Source organism: Dipodomys spectabilis, unplaced genomic scaffold, assembly GCF_019054845.1.
Source record: "Dipodomys spectabilis isolate Male_0828 unplaced genomic scaffold, ASM1905484v1 ptg000047l, whole genome shotgun sequence".
Classification (NCBI taxonomy): domain Eukaryota; kingdom Metazoa; phylum Chordata; class Mammalia; order Rodentia; family Heteromyidae; genus Dipodomys; species Dipodomys spectabilis.
The window spans coordinates 597,940-604,760 of NW_024870724.1; the positions used below are offsets into that span (position 1 = coordinate 597,940).

Consider the following 6,821-nt stretch of genomic DNA (forward strand, 5'->3'; position numbering starts at 1 on the left):
AATATATATTCTAATCCTGATTATTTATATTCCAATCTATTTATTGTAATAAATATCAATTAATTTGTCAAATTATAAATTAATTCCAGTAAGATTCACTGTGTGAAATATAAAATCAGCACATAAATATAAAATATATAAGTATATATAATATAAGAAAATGCTTTGCATTTTTCTCTTGTGGTTAAGGTAACAAAGGCAACTGTTTTAAAATATTATTCCATTACCTCTACCTCAGTGTTTGGTAGAATTAAACTTAAAGCTTTACCATTCGGAGATGTACAGCCTAGAGGCAAGAGGAAACACTGTGATTAAAACATTACCAATTTAAGGCCTAATAACAAGGAGAAACTTATGGACTTCTCCTGGAGCCTCCTGAGTAGATAGGATTACAGGCATGAGCCATCAGAGCCTGGCTTAGTCTGAACAGTTCTGTCTGAACTGTTCATCACTTTATGATCCTTTGTAACTAAGATTAGTTTTGCTCCAATAAGACAATCTATGCTGTCAGGGTAAGATATTCTGGTAGGTCTGTTCTTACATGGAGCAAGGATAAAGGGTCAGGCAGACATTTGTGCCAGTAAGACCTCATTTGGGAAGTTTTAAGCTGCAGAAGTTTAGAAGTAGCTCTTAAGCAAGGCTTACTTTGAATCCATTAGCTCCACAAAGCTAAATCAGTTAAAAAATAAGTACTTGAAAATCCATCACCTTTGGACCTAGCTATGAAGGCTTCAATGTATGATCAAATTTCAAATGAAAAAGACTTAAAATAGTTTTTGACAAAAAATTGCAAATGTGAGCAATTGAACAAACAATATAAGTTTTTTCCACCATACACAGAATTTTGCAGAAATAAGATGAATAGCAAATTTGGGAACAATAGGTTTCCTGGTTGCAAATAGGCAACCAAGGATATATGCCTATCTTAAGTTTGCATCATTAACTACGTAAATTTACAAGATACTACATGCTTCAGCAGCATGTCTACCTGAATTACAATACAGAGATTAACATGGCTTTTGCACAAGGATGATATGAAAATTTGTGAAGTATTCCATATTTTTCATTCTTCAGATGCAAGAAATGAAAAACAGTTATGAAAAAGTTGATTACAAATATACAAGTGTAATAATACATATAATTCATAGAAATAAAAGTTAGTTTGACATGAGTGAATTCAATCTTCACCTTTTTATAAAGGCCTTTATATAGGATGACCTTTATAAAACTTTTGAAATAAGATAACATTGTCATTTCATCCCAAAGAAATAAAATTCTATAAGGACCTAGGAATTAAAGGAATCTTAAACTGTTCCTATATGGAACGCAATCTGAAAGAACACATTTATTAATGGACCTATATATTATAATATAATGTCGAATTCAAAGTATTATATCTAGGAGAGAAAGAAATAGATTATGGACATTATACAAACAGAATATAAATATTTTATAATATACTTTTTTCAGACAAGCACCAGAAATATCTTTAGTTTCTCTACTACTCATTTCAACAGATAAGTTAAAATTATTTCTGATTTAAAAAAATCACAAACTCTATAGATATCATTATTGATGTATACAAACAACTCGAATATATTTTGACATCAAAATCAGGCAATTCACTTGGAAGAATACCATGGAATCCATGAATTTCTAAAGTAAAATATTGCTGTTGCTTGTTATTGTGAAAATATTTTGTATGGACACATGGGATGGACTGGCAATTTTGAAATTTAAGAAACTTAATGGAAACATTAGCACTTAAGAGAACAATTTGTACAGCTTTCCACAACTTCAAAGAGGTAGTGATACATACTTATCCTTTTGGTAATATCAAATGCAGTTTCTTCTAAGTTGTGCTTCAGATCTGGTTTGATATAATGGTTCAACAGAAGGAGATCCAGCGTATCTTTGCTATATCTATACCCAGCAGCAAGGTGGTCAAGAGGCCATTAGTTTGGCCACTGGTGTCTGCATCATGATGAAATAAAGAAGCCACTCTGGTATTATTACATGTATAAGTACTGTGCAAGGATATCCAGCCTTTCACAGTTATTCCATGAATATCTGCTTTGAGCCACCAACTCATGGACAATGTCTAAGTGTCCACAGTAGGCTTCTAGATGAAGAGGTGTATATTCATCGTTATTCCGGTGAATTTTCTGCATCTGTTTTTTTCACTATTATTTATTTTCTCTTTTTTCATTTTTACTATTCTAAATTATTCTAACTGGAGAGTAGAGATTTGGTAGAGAGCAGAGGAAAGATTTTCCTCTGTATTCAAAGGGACAAACTGAAAATGAGGACCAGTGGTGTCTTCATGTGCAGCTTACTCTAGGAATGAGAAAATAGGAAATAATGCCTTATATGTAAATGAATTGGGAAATGACAGAGCAGAAAGTGAAATGATGTGAAAAACTATAAAAGCGAAATAAATTAGGATAATTATGGAGTAATCATATTCCCTATGAGAACCATGAGAAGGAAAGAGGAAGAGAGAGACAGATGTGCAATGATATAGCTAGCCACAAAATCCATTCCTCTGATCAAATTATAGAACAAATAATTTTTATTTTTAAAAGAGTTGGAAATAGAATTTATGATCAGATGTCTCCATTGTTTTTAATTATAATTTTCTTATCTTAAATACTTGTACAAGGGAATTTCCATTCAACAAATCAGTTTTTTAATATAATGGATCTTTATATAACTTTTCCACACCCTTCCAAACTTCATCCCACTTTAATTTTTTTTTTTTTTTGTCAGTCATGGGGCTTGAACTCTGGGCCTAGGCGTTGTCCCTCAGCTCTTCAACTCAAGGCGAGCGCTCTACCACTTGAGCTACAGTGCCACTTCTTGAGCTACAGCGCCACTTCCACTTTAATTTTTTCTAGTTTTATACAGTTGCATTGAATATTATACCTTCACTCTCTTCCTCCATAACTCTCTTTATTCCTTCCTTTTGACTTCCACTCACATCGTCCAAATGATAGTTACCTGCTATTAATTTTGTTGGAGTAAAGTTCAATTTTATAAGAAATTACACCTTTGAAATACTCCTCTGCAAATCGCATGCTTTGGTTAATATTTTTGTGTAAACTTGTATAAATTTCTAGCTTCCAAATATGAGACAGAACATGGGTCCTTTGTGTGTCTGGCTCTCACTTTGTTCACTTAATAAATTTTTAGATCTATCCATTTCTTTGCAAATAATGTAACAGTCTTAAAAATGGATAGGTGCAATCCAATTGTGTATATGTGCCACACTTTCTCCAACCATCACTCCGCCAAAGGGCATCTGGGCTGTTTCCGTAACTTGGCTACAGTGAATTGTGCAGCAGTGAACATGCTTGTGAAAGTGACTTTACTGTAACCTTTCGGAAGAATTCATCACTACCTTTATGGGAGCAATCCCCTAGCCAGTTTTCCAGAATAAGCACATCCCTCCTTTCATCTTCATCACAATGTATTGCAAGTCCTCAAAAACACACTTCTCCCTACAGGTCTCAATAAGCTAAAACCACATTGTGCCCATATTCTTTCAATACTTTTTTTTCATAATTGTACATATAATTCAGTGAGAACCTTCTATATACTTTCCTAATATGGGAATGAGGGACATGACAAAGTAAAAGTAAGAAATATTCAAGTTAATTACCTATTATCATGTTTAAAATCATTTTCACCTTTAATTCATAGCCTCACATAACATTATTTTATTCTTTATTTGATTACTTCATCTAACCCGTAAATTATAACAGGTGAGTTAAAAGCAAAGGCAAAAAGTGTTGTTTGATTTTGACACTCATGTGTGAGGTTGCACAATATGGGCTAATAGATGGATTGGAATTAATACCTCTTATCCATTTTGTTAACGTAGAGATGGTTTTCCCAAACTGATTCTCGCAATTCGTATTCCATTAAACATCAAGAAACATGTGATAATTTCCTTTGTTTTGATCCTTATTAACTTTTGTTTCCATTTTATTTTATAATGGATAATTTCATAAATCTACTGTAGATACAAAAATATGTTAAAATATTTCTATCCGTATGCATTGATATATACATACACACATATATTACACAGGTTATAATGATAATGTACAACTTCAGTAACTGTACAATTTACTAAATTATGAAAACTATCGACAGCTCATGCCTGGCATCCTGGTTACTCGGGAGGCTGTGATCTGACAATCATGGTTTGAAGCCATCCTGGGCAAGAATGTCTAGTATCCTATTATCACCAAACAACCAACAGAAAATCAGAATTGGAACTGTGGCTCAAAGTAGTAGAGTGGTAGTCTTGAGAGAAAAATCTCAGGGACATCATCCAGGCTCTTAGTTCAAGAAGTACAATCTACCTAAAAAAATCTATTTAATTTACACCTGTGTAAGTAAAGTATTTCCATCACCCAAATGTACAACCATGCTCATTTGCAAGGTAACTCTGTTTTCTCTGAAGTACCATAAAACATTTTCACTTAAGTTGAAAGTATTGCACCATGGGTTCATTCTATCTCTCTCATGCATTTTTCCACTCAAATACTCAAATATTTCAATTATTCCAATTATTTAAAATCATAGCTTTTTACATAATACCCAAATATTAGAGTTTGAATTGAGTGTCTTGTGTCCCCTAAATGGGTGTTCTTACCACTTTGTCATGTCCCCAGCCCTAAATCATCCTGATTATTTTTCAGATACTTGTGTATGATCTTGGGCTCAGTCCATGTTATATTATTCTTCCTGGAATTTAGAATAACAGGTACATGGCATTGTGTACAGATATTTCTGTCCAGTCTGGGCTTTAACCTCTATCCTCACAAGAGTAGACTCCCATGTAGTCAGGATTTTCATAAGCTTGTCATAGCTGATATTTTTTTGAAAAATCTTTGCATTTCCTGCAAGTTCATGAGTACTGAATTAATTTGTTTTCTTGGGTTGTTTTGTTTCATTTGAATATATATGTTGAGTTGTTCCTACTTTTCCTTTTGTTTCTTTCAAAAAAGTTCTTACCTAAAGTGCTGAGAAACCAATTCTTATTTTTCACGATAGTCAATGTGAATATGATTTGTTCCAAAGCAATTTCAGTAATATTTAAACACCTTCATACCTATGGATGGTATATAAATGATAAGTGCTGTGAAGAGTCTTTTTATTTTTACAGCAGTCTTTGTTATACACAGACAGATCATGAAATATATGAAGATAATAAAACTACAGATACTAGCAAGGAGAAGAAAAACCTATTATTAATTGTTTGACAGAAGCTTCCCTTCTAGTGAAAGAAATATGTTGCTTGATGCAGGATTTCACAAAATTATATTGCTTGGAGGGAGCTAAACAATAATCTAATTCTACAGAATTGAGGGAGAAGAATCAAATTCCTGAATAGTTTACATTTGGGTCAAATAAAAGCATGCTTCCAAAAAGATAGTTGAGTTTAGAGAAACATGATGAGTTGTATATAAATAGGTGCTTAGTTGATTTTGTTAATTTGTAAACTAATACAGGGAAATAGAGTACAGCAAGGTAAAAAAAGAACTTCGCATTGAAATACTCATGTGTGTGTGTGTGTGTGTATGTGTGTGTACACATGCATTTGTGTACACACATGCCCATGTGCAAGTGCTCATTCATTCATTCATCATGCTTAAGCTTCTGTGACCAAGGATAGAGGTTTACCACTTGAGCCATTGTTCTACTTTTGGTTTTTCAGAGATAATCACATGTATTTTCATGATTGGACTGGCTTTGAATAGTGGTCTTCATATCTCAGCCTCCAGAGTAGCTAGCTAAGCTTATTCAGCTTCCAAGTAGCTAGTTAAAATTAGGCCTGTCCTCTATGCTTCACTGCTCTTTTATTCTTGTCCTGAGGTGTTCACATGCCTAAGTCATATATATGTCTAGTTGCTTTAAGAAATACTCTTACTGCTTGGCACCAGGGGCTCCCATCTGAACTCTTAACTACTGAGGAAGCTTGAGAACAGAACCCAGGCCAAAAGATTAGTAGAAATTTTTCTCAATCTATAGCTGGGTGCATTGGATCATTTGCACCCTCCTGCACTATCTATAGGTTGAGGTTGGAAGGACTGCAGAATCCAGGCCAGCCAAGGTAGGAATCTAGACAAGTTGGTGTGCAACTCTTATGCCATTGATAATGGGGAGGCTAAAAAGACAGATCAGGTTCATGTTCTTGTGGAAAGGGAACCCCTATCCTAAAATTAATCACTGATATGACACCAGTCTAACAAAAACAATACCCCAAGATGAACACAATTTCCCACAACCAAAATAAGTATATACTTAAACATCCAAAAACTTAGTACAATCTGCTCTTTACTCTAATATCAGCTTCATCTAATTATCATATGATGAATAGTTTCTTCATTAAAGTTATTATATATTTAAAAAGACCTAGAAAATTCTTTCTCACTTATTCAGTGCAAACAAATGGCAAATTGCCTCATTTCTTACATATTTGACTACCACTATAAATTCATCTTATGATTATTATTAGTAGTAAATATTCTGATTTATTACTTTACTTTGTAACAGTTTTTAAACTTTTGGCTTCTCTGCTGAATTTGAACTATTTAAATAGTATCATCAAATTATATTACTTGGGTACTTAGGCCAGTTTTTTAAAAGTTTTTAACCAATGGTTTCTAGTAATTCTGGTTTTTTTTTTTTTTTTTTTTTTGGTGGGGGGTCTGGTCGTGGGACCTGAACTCTGGGCCTGGGCGCTGTTCCTCAAGGCTAGTTCAAAGCTAGCACTCCACCACTTGAGCCACAGTGCAATTTCCGGCTTT

The 6,821-nt window shown here is 33.6% G+C and overlaps 1 pseudogene; it reads left to right on the top strand.

Annotated features, from left to right (window-relative positions):
• Positions 1 to 967: 967 nt before the first annotated feature.
• LOC122107182 lies at positions 968 to 1,064 on the top strand (annotated as a pseudogene).
• The last annotated feature ends 5,757 nt before the right edge of the window (positions 1,065 to 6,821 follow it).